Source organism: Microcaecilia unicolor, chromosome 12, assembly GCF_901765095.1.
Source record: "Microcaecilia unicolor chromosome 12, aMicUni1.1, whole genome shotgun sequence".
In the NCBI taxonomy this organism is placed as follows: domain Eukaryota; kingdom Metazoa; phylum Chordata; class Amphibia; order Gymnophiona; family Siphonopidae; genus Microcaecilia; species Microcaecilia unicolor.
In genome coordinates this window covers 17,411,573-17,430,740 of record NC_044042.1, presented here as the reverse complement: position 1 = coordinate 17,430,740, position 19,168 = coordinate 17,411,573, and the positions used below count along the sequence as shown (strand labels likewise).

Below are 19,168 nucleotides of genomic sequence, written 5' to 3'. Positions count from 1 at the left end.
ACAAACCGTCTTTTGGCAGTTGCTGCCTTCTGTAAACCATCAAAAGTGTTTGCACTTTGCACTCGAGTCGGCGGCGTAGGCTCTGGTATTGTTCCTGTTCAGCCTCCTGCTAGGATGAGCTGCCTGGGACTGTGTTTTCTTTCCTTTTACAGACAGAGAATTATTCTGCCCATTTATAGTCTTACATGAGAATCTCACAATCCACTTTTAAGAACCAATGGACCCATTTCCACTGCAATAATTTTAAGACAATCCAGGAACGTAAAACCTTTGAAGTCAAAATGATGAAATATTTTGGCACCCGCCAGACAGGACTTAACAAAGATCAGGGCTTTCTATCCCACTATAAACCATAAACTTATACTGCTTTTTCACCCTCTTTTCAGCCATCCATCTCCCCTGTCACCCCACCCCCACCCAGCTCTCTCTCTTTCTCACCTAACCCACCCCACCCTCTTCTTGTGACACTGTCATTGGAATGCTTTGGTATTCCACTTATATATTCTGATATTCGTCAACATTTGTTTATTTCTGATCTGAAGAAGGGTGACCTTTGATAGCTAATCAAAAAATCTATTGCTAGTCCAATAAAAAAAAGGTATCATCTTATTTTCTTTTCTATGTTTTGATTTATTTCTCTTTATTTAAAAGTGGACTAACATGGCTACCATACCACTTTACTGCATCCATAAAATAGGCCATTTTCCATTTTTTTTTGTTTGCAGCTCATGCAAATAATTAACCTGGGAACACCAGTGGCGTAGCCACCGGGAGGGGGCCTTGGGGCTTGGGCCCCTTCACTTTCAGCTCGTGGCCCTTCTACTTTCTTGGCTGGCGGATATGCCAAGCTCCGCCAGCTGAAGTCCTTTCCAGGCTCCCTTCGCTGCTAAAGCCGACTCTCTCGCACATGCTCAGTTCATAAGCCATTATTAAGGTGGACTTGGGAAAATCCACTGCTTATTTGTAGGATAAGCAGCATAAAATCTCTTTTACGCTTTTGGGATCTTGCCAGATACTTGCAACCTGGATTGGCCACTGTGGGAAACAGGATATGGGCTTGATGGACCTTCAGTCTGTCCCAATATGGCATGTTCTTATGACTCTTTCCCCATGGATACACAGTTCATGATTTGCCTACTTCCTCATCGGTCACACTATCTTCAACTGTTTAGCATATATTTTCTACCATGGAGAGCATTCCTGGTGGTAATCGGCCTGGAATAGACTTCCCAAACATGTACGTCCAGCCCCGTCCTTGCCCATTTTCAAATCCAGGCTAAAAGCCCACCTCTTTAACGCTGCTTTTGACTCCTAATCACTGCTCACTTGCCTGTACCTTTTATCCCCACCTCTTTAATTCCCTTACCTCTTAATTGTTCTGTCTGTTTGTCTGTCCTCTTTAGATTGTCAGCTCTTTGAGCAGGGACTGTCTTTACGTGTATGGTGTACAGCGCTGCGTGTGCCTTGTAGCACTATAGAAGTGATAAGTAGTAGTAGTAGTAATCTAGAAGCCTGCCCTTGCAGGTCAGCAACGCGGCCGCGTTGCTGATCTGCAAGGGCAGGCTTCTACATGGAATGTTGGTAGTGGAGGAGTAGCCTAGTGGTTAGTGCAGTGGAACATGGAATGTTGTTACTATTTGAGATTCTGGAATGTTGCTATTACTTGAGATTCTACATGGAATGTTGCTACTATTGGAGATTCTGCATGGAATGTTGCTATTCCACTAGCAACATTCCATATTTAGATTGTGAGCTCTTTGAGCAGGGACTGTCTTTATGTGTATGGTGTACAGTGCTGCGTATGCCTTGTAGCTCTATAGAAATGTTAAGTAGTAGTAGCAGCCACAATGGTGTGTGCTGCATGAGCCATGTAGAATCTCCAATAGTACCAACATGTAGAATCTCCAATAGTATCTATTTTTTTTTTTGTTACATTTGTACCCCGCGCTTTCCCACTCATGGCAGACTCAATGCGGCTTACATGGGGCAATGGAGGGTTAAGTGACTTGCCCAGTCACAAGGAGCTGCCTGTACCTGAAGTGGGAATTGAACTCAGTTCCTCAGTTCCCCAGGACCAAAGTCCACCACCCTAACCACTAGGCCACTCCTCCACATTTCCCTCACCACGTCTTGTTTCATCGCTTTGAGACAAATTCAGTCTGTTTGCAGTTACCCGGATGAACCTACTCAACGCAACTCTTCTGCATTTATTTGATCAGTTCCCATCTCAACTATTTCAACGTGATATACGTGGGTATCACCCATGCATTCTAAAGAGACTTCAATCCCTCACGTTTTTAGTGCACGCTTAATGTTAGAGACACCAATGCATTCCTATGGGCGTCTCTAACGTTTAGCGTGCGCCCAGTTTTAGCGCACGCTAAAAACGTGAGCGCGCCTTAGTAAAAGACTCCCCATGGTTTTTTTTTCAATGGGGGGAGGGGGTTGAAATGTAATGATAGTTGTCTCTTTTTCTCGCTGTAGAGAAAAATAAAGTTGTGCTTTCTTGGTTCTATGAAACTTATCCATGAGGTTAGTGCCCTGTTTTGCTTTCATTTTATTTTTTATTATTATTATTACATTTGTATCCCACATTATCCCACCTTTTTGCAGGCTCAATGTGGCTTACAATTCATCGTGGATACTGGAAATAGAAAAGAATGTACGTTTAGTTTTACAGCGAGTTTTGGGTACATGATGGTGAAATACATGATAGTGTTAAAGCCATGGACAATTAGGTGCATGATAGTGTGAAAGCAGACGACATTAAAGAACATTCCTGGGTAACTTAAAGAAAGTAGAGTTACACATGTTGTTCTTTATGATATATTTTGTCGAAGAGATAAGTTTTCAGGAGTTTGCGGAAATTGGTCATTTCGTAGACCGATTTCAGGTTACGTGGCAGTGAATTCCAGAGCTGTGTGCTTGTATAGGAAAAGGTTGATGAATGCACTGATTTGTATTTCAAGCCTTTACATTTGGGAGGATGGAGATTGAGGAATGTGCGGGAGGATTTTTTGGCATTTCTGGGTGGTAGTTCTATTAGGTCCGACATGTAGGCTGGGGCATCGCCATGGATGATTTTATGGACCAAGGTACAGAGTTTGAACATGATGCGTTCTCTGAGTGGGAGCCAGTGTAGTTTTTCACGAAGGGGTGTTGCGCTTTCGTATGTTGGTTTGCCGAATATAAGTCTGGCTGCCGTGTTCTGGGCTGTTTGGAGTTTTTTGAGTATTTGCTCTTTGCAGCCGGCGTAGAGTGAATTACAATAGTCCAGATGACTGAGTACCAGCGACTGTACCAGGTATCGGAAGACGTTCCTTGGGAAAAATGGTCTGACTCGTTTTAGTTTCCACATTGCAAGGAACATCTTTTTAGTTGTGTTTTTTGCATGGTTCTCAAGTGTTAGGTGTCGGTCAATGGTGACTCCAAGGATTTTTAGGGTGTCAGAGACTGGTAGACTTAGATTAGGTGTGTTGATGGTGTGTTAATAGAACGAAACTGAACTTTCTGATTCGTTTATGGTCCCAGTCTAGCTATTTTTTTTTTTTTTTACTTTGTTGAATTCTGCATGATCTAAATTACACATCCCAGATATGGGACAACGGTGATCAGCAGAGGAGAAGGTTAAGGCAGGGGAATCCGATGCAAATAGGACATCGGTTGGCTAAATCTAAGGAAAAAACTTTTACGTGTGGTTCACTCCATTTTCATTCAATTTGCCCAAGTACACTATGAGAAAAGCATAGTGGACGCTTAGAGACACTCAGCCACATAACGTTTACTTCAATTATTGCTCACATCTGTGGGGCTGATATTTTTGATGGGAAAGGACAGGGTCTAGGAGAGAGAAAAGTTGATATGACGTTCCTTAGGCTTTCATGTTTTCTATTACTAAAGGATATTTTACATGTGGTACTAATTTATAAATCCATACAGTGCAAAGTCTGCTTTGTGGTGAGCTACTGGAGCTGTGCAAGATAAATGATTCGGAAAAAAAAATCAGAGGCAAAACATTAACTTTCCACAAGAGCAATTCTGTCCTCAATCTCAGTTACAGAAAATTCAGCTTTTTATTAGTTTAAACCTGTGACATTCAAAGAATATCGGTTACATAAGACTGCAAAATCCCCAAATGACTGGCAGCTGCTTTGTCCTTCATTGATTTGGATTGAGGTTTGGGGAAGGGGGTTATTTTGGAGGGAGTTCTGCTTCCTGCTGAACTGGAAACAGCATCCATTTGGGCTACAGCACCTTGAGCCTTCATAAGAACATAAGAATAGCCATACTGGGTCAGACCAATAGTCCATCTAGCCCAGTATCCTGTTCCCAACAGTGGCCAATCCAGGTCACAAGTACCTGGCAGAATCCCCCAAAGTAGCAAGATTCCAGAATCCCAAAGGTTAACAAGATTCCATACAGAATCCCAAAGAGTAACAAGATTCCATGTTATCAATCCCAGGGCAAGCAGCGACTTCCCCATGTCTGTCTTAATAGCAGACTATAGACTTTTCCTCCAGGTACGCTAACCGCTGTTACCACATCCTCCGGCAATGATTTCCAGTGTTTGAGTCTTTGGGTGAAAAATATTTCCTTCTGTTGGTTTTTAAAGTATTTCCATGTAACTCCAGCAGTTGTAGTGGGTGCAGTGCACTTCAGGCAGGCGGACCCAGGCCCATCCCCCCCTACCTATTATACTTGTGGTGGTAAATGTGAGCCCTCCAAAACCCACCAGAAACCCACTGTACCCACATGTAGGTGCCTCCCTTCATCACTAAGGGCTATGGTAGTGGTGTACAGTTGTGGGTTTTGGGAGGGGTTGGGGGGCTCAGCACCCAAGATAAGGGAGCTATGCACCTGGGACCTTTTTCTGAAGTCCACTGCTGTGCCCCCTAGGGTGCCCGGTTGGTGTCCTGGCATGTGAGGGGGACCAGTGCAGTACAAATGCTGGCTCCTCCCATGACCAAATGGCTTGAATTTTGTTGTTTTTGAGATGGGCATCCTCGGTTTCCATTATCGCCAAAAACCGGGGACGACCATCTCTAAGGACGACCATCTCTAAGGTCGACCTAAATTTCATGATTTGTACATCCCAGCCGTATTATGGAAATGAAAGATGGACGCCCATCTTGTTTCGATAATACGGGTTGCTCCGCCCCTTTACGGGGCCGTCCTGCGAGGACGCCCTCATGAAAACTCGGGCGCTCCGTTCAGTTATGCCCCTGTAAGTCAGCTTTCCCTGTTCTAATGGGATGGACTAAATGCGCCCACCCCTGCCCCCCACCATCTTTCTTCCTTTCTGCATGGAATAATAACTCTACTACAGGCCCACTGGCTCCCTCTGCAGCACTGGGCACTTATCAATGGCTTTTGTTAGACAAGAAATACCAGTATATTTTTCTTTACCTGTGCAACAACTGTCAGTTAAAGACAGATCTTCCAAGGTCCCACTAGAGTTTAATACACTTGGCACCTGGGACTGGAGAGACCTGCACATTCTGAAAAGGACCCAGGCGGTTATAAATCACAAAATACTGATCTGCTCAGTGCCCATAGATGCCAAGAATGTAGCAGGGCCAGGTGGATCGCTGTGTTAACATCCTTTCTCATTTCCTCGAATGGTCGATTCCTGCTGAGTTTTGGCTTCGAACCCATAAGGAGAGGATTTGCAGGGGGTTTTTTTTTCACGGCTGTTGTGTTTGGACGGAGGATGCACTTTGCTTTAATGAACGTCTACAAGAGTGGCCGGAAAGATTTATGAAGTGTTTTTCCTGTTGTTTGTGCCCAGGTACAGAGAATGTGTGAAACTAATGAAAGAATGAACTAATTTATGGAGTAAGAGCATTTAATAGTTGGAAGTCTCACACTGACCTTGGTCCTGCATTTTACCTGAAGAAATATTCCATTGTTCAAAGTTTGATATACTGTCTATAAGTAAACATAGCTAGGCAGTTTACAATAAATATCAAGGGGGAGGAAAATAAAAATTAAAGAAAGAATAAACACAAAGGAAAACCAAACTTTAATTACGATCAATAGTCAACTATGCAAAGCAAAAAAACGAATACAAAAATACAAACTAATATGCTAAATTAATAATCACCCAAAAACACAAATAAATTATCTTAAAATTATAATTATAATCTAGATATAAAAGGGGGTTAGGAAATTTAGGTTAAAAAAAAATAAAAACAGGACAGTGATCCAATCAGGGGACCCCTGTGACTTAAAGGGATCACTGTGACCAGTGGCGAGAGGGACATTTTTTCTTTTAGATTTTAACTGTGAAGGGCAGGGATTCCCAATCCTGTCTTTTTAGGTTTTAAGGATTTCCACATGATATTAAATTTGCATACAGTACAAACCCAGGATGTGCACATGCAGTGCATCTTTTCTAGCAAAAAAGGTGCCGGTACTCAAATGCTAGGCCACCCTTCAAGGGTGGGGTGATCACTGAGGGACCCACCCCACAATAGCCAGGCCTCCTGCAACCAGTCACAGAACCTATGACAAGGCAGAATTGGTGTGTAGGGCCTGAGCTCTTTCATTACAACTTGGGGTCCTTAGGTCAATTTTAGCAGACAACGGAAAAGGTGCCGGTACTCAGTACCCCCAAGTACCCCCACAAAAAAAGCCCTGTGCACATGTATGTCATTGCATAGTCATTGTGGATATCCTGAAAACCCAGCAAGGCTATGGGGTCACTGTCAGGTTTGGGAGGTCCTGGTGTAGGGTGCAAGTGATGCCAGTACAAAACCATTGTGGACACCATGAAGCCTCCTGTTTCATGAAGCCTGGAACCTGCACGTTCTGAACCTAACTTTTGCTTAGAATGTCTTATTAATATCTGAACTTTCTGTCTTCTCTCACCCTTCCTTCCCCCTTACATCATCCACCCTTGGAGTACTGCTGTGTTGAGTTGTTCCCCTAACCTAGGGACAGAAAGGCTGCCGCCTCCACAAACTGAATCCTTTACCCCCTCATTCTGTAAAAGTCCCTAAAAACTGTACATGTGCCAAATTTTTGCATGCAATTTAATTGATTAATGACCAATTAGTGCCAATGATTGGATTTTTAACAATGGCATTAATTAAATCAATTAAGATGTATGTAAGTAAATTTCAGTACGTGATCCGTGCCTACATTTTACGCATATCCTGGAAAAGGGGGAGCAAAAATGGGAGGGGCATGAGCGTTTTGGGGTGGAGCGTGAGCGTGGATTTGAGTTACACACAGAATTATAAAATAAGGGGGTACTGCACGTAAATGTAAGCTCAGGCGTTTGCATCACATTTTTGTTGGTGCAAATGGACATGCCTAAATTTGCGCACGACCCCAGTGCTTAAGCGTTATTCTATAAACCACACCTAACTTTAGGCACGGTTTATAGAATAACACTTAAGCGGGGTTTTTTCAGCACTGAGTTTTAGGCATGATTTACAGAATCTAGCCCTTAGTAAAAGGCTGCACGCGTCAACCTTTTCTTACATGAGCACGCAGGACTGGAACGCGCTGCCACGTGGCCTGAAAACGATCTGCGAACAAACCAACTTCCGCAAATTATTGAAAACACATCTCTTTGAGAAAACTTACGGAAAGAACCAAAACACATAGATCCACACTCAATGTTCAGTCATACATCAACACATCCACTATGAATTTCCTATCCTGAAACCTCACCACACATATACCTCTACTCACAAAAATGTATACCATTTGTTTTTTGTCATGATATATTGCCCCTTAGCTCCTCGCTGTTTCCTTCCAATGTCTCAACGTTCTTTTCCATCGATATATTCCTTAACGTTACTTTGATTTTGTCTCGTATAACTCGTCACAATGTAATCCATAACCGAATTGTAACAAAATGTATTTCCATCATTCATAATGTATTGTAAGCCACACTGAGCCCGCAAAAAGGTGGGAAAATGTGGGATACAAATGCAATAAATAAATAAATAAATAAATAGTAACACACTTACGTGTGTGAATGTAACATTAGGTGCTACGCAGTATTCTACACGCTTAGGCTGCAACCCATATTACAAGACCGGTGCTCTAACCACTAGGCCACTCCTCCATGCATGTGGGTGGGGCATGGGCATGTTGCATACTTAGGTCCCCCTTTACCAAGCTGCAGCAAAATGGGGCCGACACTGGCCTCAGCGCATGTTTTACACACGTGCCAAGGCCTCCTTTTACTGCAGCTGGTAAAAGAGAACTCTCACTTTTCTACAGGAAATGGCCGGGTGACAAGTAAAGCACTTGCCGTGCGGCCATTTCAAGGGGAAACCCTTACTGCATCCACTGAGCTGGCGGTAATGGCTCCTGCGTTAACCCGGCGCTACAAAAATTAATTCATTTTTGTAGCATCGGAAATGACGGGGCGCTAGGGGTGGGAAGTACCGCTGGGCTGCTGCTGCTCATCAGTAGGGCTTGTCGCATCCCATGAGCTCTATGTATATTACCTTCGCCACAGCACTCACATCTCCACCGGTCCTACCAAGCAGGAGATCAGAACTAGAAGGTTTGTTTTTTGCATTGCCAGACAGCTGTAGCACCAGGCCCCAGGGATGGATCCTGTCTGTTTGCATTTAACTAGGATATAGTATCTGGCTGAGAGAGAAACTCATTTCCAATGAGGCTCAAGGGAAAGAACAGAGACGGCTGCAGCACGTAAACTATAAGCTGTCTTGAGTGGACATGGTTTATATGAACAGACATTTAGTAGAGCGATCAAAGAAAGAACCAAGCAATATACAGTAAGACTCAATGAGAACACATTAATAAAGCATTGTGGACTTCCAAAGCAATCTTTTAAAAACCTTTCAGAACTATAACTGATGTTGGGTGATGGAGGAGTAAGTTAATATATCTATGTAGTTATGTGATTACTTGTTTGACTGTAATTTATTCCTGCATTAAGCTGATCACATATAGGCTTGGAGTGCATTTACCTACTGGTGATACTGCCTTGGTAAGAGACTTGAGTGGAGGAGTAGCCTAGTCAGTGGTGTACCAAGGGGGGGGGGGCGGTCCGCCCCGGGTGCATGCCGCTGGGGGGGTGTCATGCGCCGGTCAGCTTCCTTCGTTTCTATGCTCCCTCTGCCCCGGAACAGGAAGTAACCTGTTCCGGGGCAGAGGGAGCATGGAAACGAAGGAAGCTGACCGGCGCGCGGCACCCACCCAGCGGCGTGCACCCGGGGGGGTTCTTTCCCCGGGGTAGGGGGTGTCCTTTCACCGGGGGGGGGGCTGAACCCGGGGGGCGGGGCGCATCGGCGATCCGCCCCGGGTGTCAGTCCCCCTAGGAACGCCACTGGCCTAGTGGTTAGTGCAGTGGACTTTGATCCTGGGGAATTGAGTTCAATTCCCACTGCAGCTCCTCGTGACTCTGGGCAAGTCACTTAACCCTCCATTGCCCCTGGTACAAAATAAGTACCTGAATATATGTAAACTGCTTTGAATGTAGTTGCAAAAACCTCGGAAAGGTGGTATATCAAGTCCCATTTCCCTTTCCCTATTTGAGATTCTACATGGAATGTTGCTATTCCACTAGCAACATTCCATGTAGAAGCCTGCCCTTGCAGATCAGCAACGCGGCTGCGCAGGCTTCTGTTTCTGTGAGTCTGATGTCCTGCACGTGCAGGACGTCAGACACAGAAACAGAAGCCTGCGCGGCCGCATTGCTGATCTGCAAGGGCAGGCTTCTACATGGAATGTTGCTAGTGGAGGAGTAGCCCAGTGGTCAGTGCAGCGGACTCTGATTCTGGGGAACTGGGTTCGATTCCCACTGCAGCTCCTTCTGACTCTGGGCAAGTCACCCTCCATTGCCCCAGGTACAAATAAGGACCTGAATATATGTAAACTGCTTTGAATGTAGTTGCAAAAACCTCAGAAAGGCGGTATATCAAGTCCCATTTCCCCCTTTCCCTTCATAGATAAGCTGCAGAGCCACATTGTCTAGGAAGAGCAAGGACAGCCAGCTGTCTGTATGTCTGTGGGCAGCCAGGAGTCCAGATCCGCCACTGTACGGACTCTGAGCTGGTCTGAGGAGTGGTATTAGCAGGATCCAGAACCTTCTGCCATTCACATTGCTGGAATGGATTGACATGTCTTCTCCTGAGCGGAAGAGTAGCCTAATGATTAGTGCAGAGGCCTGAGAACCAGGTTCAGTTGCCACTACAGCTGCTTGTGATTTTGGGCAAGACACTCCATTGCCCCAGGTACAAAACAGGTACCTGTATGTAATATAGAAAACCTCTTTGACTGCAACCACAGAAAGATGGTATATGAAATCTCATCCCTTTTCCTCAAAAACCCTGTTTCTCACTCATCTGTCAAATGTGCACCCATCCTGTATACATATGTAAAAAAATATTTCCCAAATTTTATGCAGTCATGTATCCAAAATTGCTGATCAATTTCTTCATAGCCTGCCTTTTAGAAAAACCACCGCAAGGGGAAAACCAGAGATCAACCGGAATCCAAAACATCGCACCAAGAAGGAAACTGGTCAGATCGGATAGGCCTAAAGGCTTTTACCTTCCATCACCTTCTGTGGGAATTCTATATATGGTGCTCAAATATAGGTGCCGGGAAAAATCCAGACTGAACGCCTTTCATGGAATAGCACTTAACACAGATTCCTGAGCGAGGACTTACGCCTGCTGAAACCTGGTGTAATTCCTGGTGCACAAGTTGGTTGCATAACCCCAGTATATTATACCACTGCGACTAAATATTTGGAACGCCCTTGACCCTCCCAAGCCCTTCCCATGGTCATAACTCTCTTACCTATCTATATGTTCCATCTTTGCTTATACCCTACACTGTCTATTAAAATATTAACATTGTAAGTAGTATTCTATGCCATAATTTGTATTGTTATTTGAATATTTTCACTGCTGTAATTGTCTATTGGTTTATGTTTGATTTATTTGAATCTGTACACTGCCTTGAGTGAATTCCTTCAAAAAGGCGGTAAATAAATCCTTAATAAATAAATAAAATACCCTTTTGAGTTACACGCTATGAAATGTAGGTGTCGCAGTTATAGAATGGTGGCTAAGGCAGATGCATAGGCAAATCCGAATTAGCTCCAATTAACCTCAATAATTGATTCTTAGCACTTAACTGACTACTTATTTTGAGCGTACAACTAGGGTGACCTATATAGAATCCAGAGGTCTATGGGCCAAATTCATTACATGGCGCCTTAAAAATCCCACAATCCACCCATTCCACGCCCATAGCTATGCCCCCTTTTCAGCTACGCGCATTAGAATTTACACATACCGCATTGCTAATTGGTTGTTAAGTACCAATTATTGGCACAGATTGGCTTGTTAATTAATTTGTGTGCGCAGTTTGACCACCTGGCCAAATTAGTGCACACAACTTAAGGCACCTTTTATAGAATTTGGGGTATGCTTATAACACACACATACAAGTGCGCACACATACGCACAGTATTTTTTGAAACACCAGCCTCTCTGGTTTAAAAAAAAAATCCTGATACGCAGTGGCTGCCATTGATTATCCTGAATTTGCAATCAGTGCTTTGGTTATCCGGCTTTTACCTGTGGGGCGTAGCTAGACACCCAGTTTTGGGTGGGCCTGGGCCCAAGATGGGTGGGCAGAACTCCGCCTTGTCCCACAAGTGATATGGTCTCACCCTCTCTCACCTGCATGCCATTTGGTCTCTCAAACATCCCCCTCCTTCATACCTTTGAAATAGCGGATTTTCACTGGCAGCGAGCAGCAACTAATACACACTGCTCATGTTGGCCCCACAGCCTTCCCTCTCATACAACTTCCTGTTTCCGCATAGGCGGGAATACATCAGAGGGAAGGCTGTGGGGCCGGTGCAAGCAGTATGTATCAGTCGCTACTCGCTGCAGGCAAAGATCTGCTATTTACAAGGTATGCAGGAGGGACAGTTGTTGGGAGTTTTCGGCCGCTGGGGCTTGGGGATCCCTGCCAGTCACATCGTAGGTGGGCTGCTACTGGGTGGGCCTGAGCCCAAAGTGGGTGGGCCTGGGCCCCTCCGGGCCCACCCTTGTCTACGCCACTGCCTGTGCTTATAGGATGATGCTGCTGTCCAGAAAAGTGCTGTCTCTTTCTCAGCTCTGCCCACAGATAGTGCTGTGGTGGTCAGCGGAGATATTTTTTTTTTGTTGTTACATTTGTACCCCACGCTTTCCCACTCATGGCAGGCTCAATGCGGCTTACATGGGGCAATGGAGGGTTAAGTGACTTGCCCAGAGTCACAAGGAGCTGCCTGTGCCTGAAGTGGGAATTGAACTCAGTTCCTCAGGACCAAAGTCCACCACCCTAACCACTAGGCCACTCCTCCACTAGCAACATTCCATGTAGAAGTCAGCCCTTGCAGATCACCAGTTTGGCCGCGCAGGCTTCTGCTTCTGTGAGTCTCACAGAAACAGAAGCCTGCGCAGCCTTCTACATGGAATGTTGCTAGTGGAATAGCAACATTCCATGTAGAATCTCCAATAGTAGCAACATTCCCTGTAGAATCTCCAATAGTATCTATTTTATTTTTGTTACATTTGTACCCCACGCTTTCCCACTCATGGCAGGCTCAATGCGGCTTACATGGGGCAATGGAGGGTTAAGTGACTTGCCCAGAGTCACAAGGAGCTGCCTGTGCCTGAAGTGGGAATTGAACTCAGTTCCTCAGGACCAAAGTCCACCACCCTAACCACTAGGCCACTCCTATTCCACTAGCAACATTCCATGTAGAAGTCGGCCCTTGCAGATCACCAATGTGGCCGCGCAGGCTTCTACTTCTGTTTCTGTGAGTCTGACGTCCTGCACGTATGTTCAGGACGTCAGACTCACAGAAACAGAAGCCTGCGCAGCCTTCTACATGGAATGTTGCTAGTGGAATATGCGATAGGACAAGCCAGTGAGTAAGGGTTGGGAAGAGCTCCCTTGTGAGGAATTGCCTGAGACGCAATATTGGCCCTATAGTATGCATAGTGATGTCGATATTCAGCCAAAAGCAGTGAACATTTTTTTAAAATGCTGACTACTGACAGCCAGGTTAGACCCAGATATCTTGTGTGGGCAATATCCAGGCATTGGCACGAATGGGTCAACAATCAACATGATTTAGGGGCCCATTTAACTAAGCCGCGTAGATGCCCACGCGAGTCCTACACTCATCAATTTTGAACTACTGCCCAGCTACCGCTTGGCCTGGGCGGTAATTTCATTTTTTACGTGCGTCCGCTATGCACGCCAGAAAATATTTTTTATTTTTCCGGCACACGGCGCTAACCAGGCGGTAATCGGCATTGTACACGCGCTGACAGTTACTACCCGGTTAATGCATGAGACCTTACCACTAAGTCAATGGGTGGCGGTAAGGTCACAGGCCCAAAATGGATGCGCCCCGATTTTCATTTGGCCGCACGACCATTTTTGGCCCAAAAAAGGGGCCTTTTTTGCAGGTGCACTGAAAAATGGATCTGCGTGCATCCAATACATGCGTCTACAACTGCGCAGGCCATTTTTTTGGCGCACCTTAGTAAAAGGATACCTTAAATGGCTAGAAACAGCTGGAATTTCCTGAAAATAACCAGTTAGAGCTGAACTGAAGATTGGCTATTTTAAGAGCGTTTCAGGGGTGGAGTTGGCAGTAGAAAGTTGCATGGGCACAGAAATTTCACCCATCCCCACCTGTCCCCACCAGCATCTAACTCATCCCCACCCACGCCTGCTAAGATCAATTCCATCCTCGCAGTTAATTTCCTCTATCCCCATCCATACATAGCTTCCAGCACATGGCTGGCAGTATGTGTTGCCTCTCTTTGGTTCCATATAAGTCCTATGGAAGATAGTAATTCCATGAACTATGAGGCATTTAAATCTAGATCTTCAAAATGTAAATTAAAATCTCCAAAAAATGTAAGCTGTGCTGAGCTATAACTTTAAATAAAGATCTAAGCATGATCGTGTGTTAACTAGGGATTTGATATGAGGCAACAATCCTGTATGATTGTGTAGAGGATAGACTTAACGCCCAAAAGGTATTCAAGGCTGCCTTTCCAATTGCTTTGATAAACTTTAACTGACATTAAATTTTATGTAAAATCAATACTCCACCACTGTTCTAGAAGACCAAGACTAATAAATAACCCTATAACCTGGGGGTGTAACTTCCCAAACTGTAAAGGTCTCAAATACAAACTAACGGATGCGTCAACCTTTTCCTACCTGAGCACACAATTCTGGAATGTGCTGCCGCGCAATTTAAAAACAATCTATGAACTAGCTAACTTCCGAATTCTGCTGAAGACTCATCTCTTCAACAAGGCATACAACAATGATCAACAAATATGAACTCCTGTACACATGTCCAGAACTGCCTCCACAATATCTACATGCCAAAATATTAACATGTTTTCTCATCATCACGCTACCCAAGATCCTTTTGCTATTACTAAATGTATATTATCTTATATAATTCTTATATATCTCTTATTTGTTGAAAAATACTATCATGTTCTATCATTATCACGTTACCCAAAATCCTTCTGTTATTACTAAATGTATACTTCCTCATGCATTTCCACTACTCATGACGTAAGCCACATTGAGCCTGCAAAGAGGTGGGAAAATGTGGGATACAAATGCAATAAATAAATAAAATAAAATACCCGCTAACAGAGCTTTAGGGGCTGAACTCCATTCAAAAACATTTTCAGTACTTAACTGTTATATGCTCAAATTCTGTGACTGAACCTTCTCTGAGTTGTGAGTATTTGCAAATCTTCCATTCAGGGCTGGTTTTAGGTAGGGGCGACGGGCTGTTGCACAGGGCCTTGCGCTCCTAGGGGCCCCGCGTCTCTGGCACATCTGTCCTCCTGTCTCGGAACACCTCCCTGATCCGTACCTTAATGTACATCCACATTTCAGTAGAGAGCATCAGGCAGCTGCAGCGATTTTCATATTCTGTCAGCTGCCGAGCCCAGAGCCTCCTTGCTGCTGCATCCCGCCCCTTTTTGATGTCACTTCCTGTTTCCGCAAGGGCAGGATGCAGCGGCAAGGAGGCTCTGGGCTCAGCAGCTGATGGGATATGAAAATTGCTGCCGCTGTCTGATGCTCTCTACTTAGGGTTGCCATATTTTGTCCCCCCAAAAAGGAGGACACATGCCCCGCCCCACCACACACCCCGCCCTGCCCCCTTTCACACCCTCGCTCCACCCCCCTGTCACATTTTCCCCTCCCCCCTGTCACATACCCCATTGCCCCCCCTCTCCGTCACCCCCCTCCCCTTACCTTACTACTGCCCTGGTGGTCTAGTGACCTCTTTGGGGCAGGAAAGAGCCCCCTCTTTCCTGCCCCGAGCGCTGCCCTGCATGCATCCTTCCTGTTGCTGAGCCTCGGCACCGATTCAAAATGGCCGCCGAGTGTTGAGGTCTCGCAAGGTCATTTCAACTCTCGGCGGCCATTTTGAATCAGCGCCAAGGATCAGCAAAAGGAAGGATGCATGCAGTGCAGCGCTCCGGGCAGGAAAGAGGGGGCTCTTTCCTGCCCCGAAGGCGGAAGAGGTCACTAGACCACCAGGGCACTAGTAAGTAAGGAGAGGGGATGCTAGCAATCTGTCCGTTTGTCCGGATTTCTGGACAAACGGGCAGATTGGCAAAACCCGCCCGGTTGCCCGGACATGCCCTCAAAAAGAGGACATGGCCGGGTAAATCCGGACATATGGTAACCCTATCTCTACTGAAATGTGCTGGATGCATATCAAGGTATGGGGTGAAATGGGATTTTGAGAGCTCTAAACCTCCTTTTAAACTGATAAATTATGGCTTATGGTGGTGGGTGCGGGCGGGGGCGCAGACGGGGGGGGGGGCACTGAACTGGTCTGCACAGGGCCACCCCACCCCCACCCCCGCCCTGCTTCCATTAGAAGATGGAGGGAATAACTTCAACAATGCATTCATTGACACACACTCACAGGACAGGCCTGGAAGTAGAAGGTAACCTGCCGTGTTTGCTGACCAACAGATCTGATGTGGTAAATTCCACGTGTAAACAGACAGATTAGGAGGGAAGCTCTTCTGTGGTGACTGTGCAAATGGGAACTTAGAATCACAAGGAAGTTTGCTCACCGAGCTACTCAGATCATTTGGTGGAGCAGTCAATAAAGCTCTATATTTATTGAGTCCCACCCTAGAGTAAATAAAAAAGCTCTAAGGTTTTACGGAGTAGCAGTTTGTGCAGTTTTAGCTTCTATTGTTGGCTCTCTTAGGACCAATTGAATTTTCTTACTTGCAACTGAAGAGTGTCCGTCCTGCTCGGAGTAACCCCTTGCCAGACATCAGAAAATCCACAATGAATATGCATGAACTTGATTTGCATACACTGCTTCCATTATATGTGAATCTCTTTCTTGCATATTCATTGTGGATATCCTGAAAACCTTGCCTGGCAAAGGGTAGTCCAGGACCGGAGTTGGGAAACACTGCCATAGAGCAAAACCAGCCTCCTGCCTGTTCACAGGTTGAGCTCGCAGTAATATCTGGAAAGGCTGAAACGGCTATATAATGGGAGTCTTAAATTCTACCCAGTGACCACTGTCAGCCCCGGCCTTCTGCACAGAGGGAGTCATTTTGAACAGCCCTTGTTTTTTTGCGATATATGTTGGCACTTTTAACTCATGCACATTGTTTCCCTTTGAAAATCAGTGGCAGCAAAATGAAAATAATAGGTGATTGACAGGCAGATGATCAAAAGCAAACGCCGGCGCTAGAGGCTGTTAGCGCCATACTAGCTCCGGCGTTTGCTACCGTCCCATGATCAGAGCCCTCAAGAGCGTGAAACAACACGCTCGAGGGCTCTTAGCGCAAGTAGCATGCAAATGCATGCTAATCAGCGCTTAATGCATTCATCCCCAGTGATCAGCAACCAGCGCGCCAAAGATTGAGAGGTCTTTCTCATAGAAACATCCAATTTTGGACGTCCTTAACTGCCCATTGCAGAAACGTCCAAATTTTGGACGTCCTCAACTGCCCCGTCGCTATACCTCTGACACCCCTTTGAAATTTGGCCGCCCCTGCAACAGGGCAGTTAAGGACGTCCATCTTCCGATTTAAAGATGGGCGTCCTTCTCTTTTCATTGGTCTCCAGCCCAGACCTGTCAAACAAGTGTGGGAGGATTGTGCTGAGCGCATGCTCAGGCACAACTCTCCCGCACTTCTACCCCATGATCAGAGATAATTGCGCTGCTTAAATTTGCATGCATTATCTCTGATCATAGGTCTAATAGCGCCCCGCGCTGTTCCAGCGCTATTTTAGAGCGCTGTTTGGAACAGCGCAGGGCTTTTGATCATCTGCCTGTGAGAGAGCTTACCTGTCATGGGGAGATATGATACTGTGGTGAAAAGGCTACCACGTGGCCCGGGTGGTCATTTTATTTTTTATGTGCGACCACTATGCGCCCTGGAAAATTTCTGATGCGCAGCACTAACCGGGTGGTAATCAGCATTGTATGCACACAGAGCCGGTGGTTGGGAGGCGGGGATAGTGCTGGGCAGACTTATACGGTCTGTGCCCAGAAAAGGACAGGTACAAATCATGGTAAGGTATACACAAAAAGTAGCACATATGAGTTTATCTTGTTGGGCAGACTGGATGCACCGTGCAGGTCTTTTTCTGCCGTCATCTACTATGTTACTATGTAATGATTAACACATGAGACCTTACCGCTAAGTCGATGGGTGGCGGTAAGGCCTCAGGCCGAAAATGGTCACGCGCCATTTTGACGCACATCCATTTTCGGCTAAACAAAAGGCCTTTTTTGCAGACGCGCTGAAAAATGGACCTGTGCACATCCAATACACGCATCTACAACAGCGCAGGCCATTTTTCAGCACACTAGTAAAAGAATCCCTTAATTATCTTACGCTATGTTGATGTTAGCATTACTACCTAACGCTTTTTGTGCATTAAAAATGTTTGAGCTAAAACACAGTAAAAGAACGTCATTCAAAAGATAGCATTAACAATGTGGCAGAGTTTCGCAGTCACTGTGAATGCTCAAAGTGTCCACCCCCAGCTGTAACACAGGTCTTCAGTTGCTATGGGAAGTTCTTAGTGGCCCTGTCGATCGGTCCCTGTGGCAGGCCGCTCCAGATCATCTGCCGACACCTTGCCCATGATTGCCGTTCTGATCAAAAATGCTTTTTTTTTTTTTTTTTTTTTAAAGTAAATTTTATTGATAACTCAAAGTAAGCATACACAAAATGCCAACTTACAAACAATAAAATACTATGCATGAACCATACAGCTTATAAACTACCCATACCCCCCCCCATCTCTCCCCTCCCCTTCCCATCCCCTCCATCCCACCCCTGTATCACTCAAATTCCAAAAACTCCGTATAAATTCAAGGAAGTACAACAGTACCAACAATCCAGAACTGTTTAGCAGGCTACAGATTATGTGGTGACCTCTGTACTCTATGGAAAGCAGCTTATTACAAAGCAGAGAGGAGGTGGAACCCCCCCCCCCCCCCCCCCACAACCAAGATCAACAAGCATTAATAAGTAAACTCCGACCCCTTAAAAATGCTTTTTAAGAAACAATCTGTAAATTATCATGTAATCAGATACAAATTATTCAAATTCAAATGATCGTTTACAAAAGTCTACGTCACTGTGACATCGTTAACAGTAAGCCGGTACCCCGTTTTTGTCTTTCAAATAACGGTAGTTTTACAGTGCAGATATTTTTGGGTGCACGAAATTCACTGGGTGGTCACGCTAAAAAGTCTGTAACTTTGTCACGTTTAAAAATAATCCCATTCCACTCGGCACATAAACGTAGATAGTAACCAGAAATAAAGATGGTTGCTGATTTAACAGCAATAAACTTTGGGGGGTTCTTTTTTTTTTTGCCTCATCCTGTAGAATATTATCAGCTGCGTTTGTTGCCTGGCGCATTGACCTGACCTAATGGGTTTACGCTACTATTCTGTAATGTCTCAGGTGTGCCTCGGTGCCATTATAGAATTGTTACTCATCACGTCCCATTGTGTTGCCTAATTCAATGCACCAAGTTATAGAATTATCTCCACTATTTTCAAAGGAGGTTTTGCCCTAAATGTAGAACAGGAGGAAACCTTCCTTAAAGTTCATCT

The 19,168-nt window shown here is 45.2% G+C and overlaps 1 protein-coding gene across 1 annotated transcript in view; it reads left to right on the top strand.

Annotated features, from left to right (window-relative positions):
• TSPAN2 (tetraspanin 2) overlaps nucleotides 1–19,168 on the top strand; it is a 124,686-nt gene that overhangs the window by 36,549 nt on the left and 68,969 nt on the right. The gene's annotated exons all lie outside the window — the stretch shown is intronic.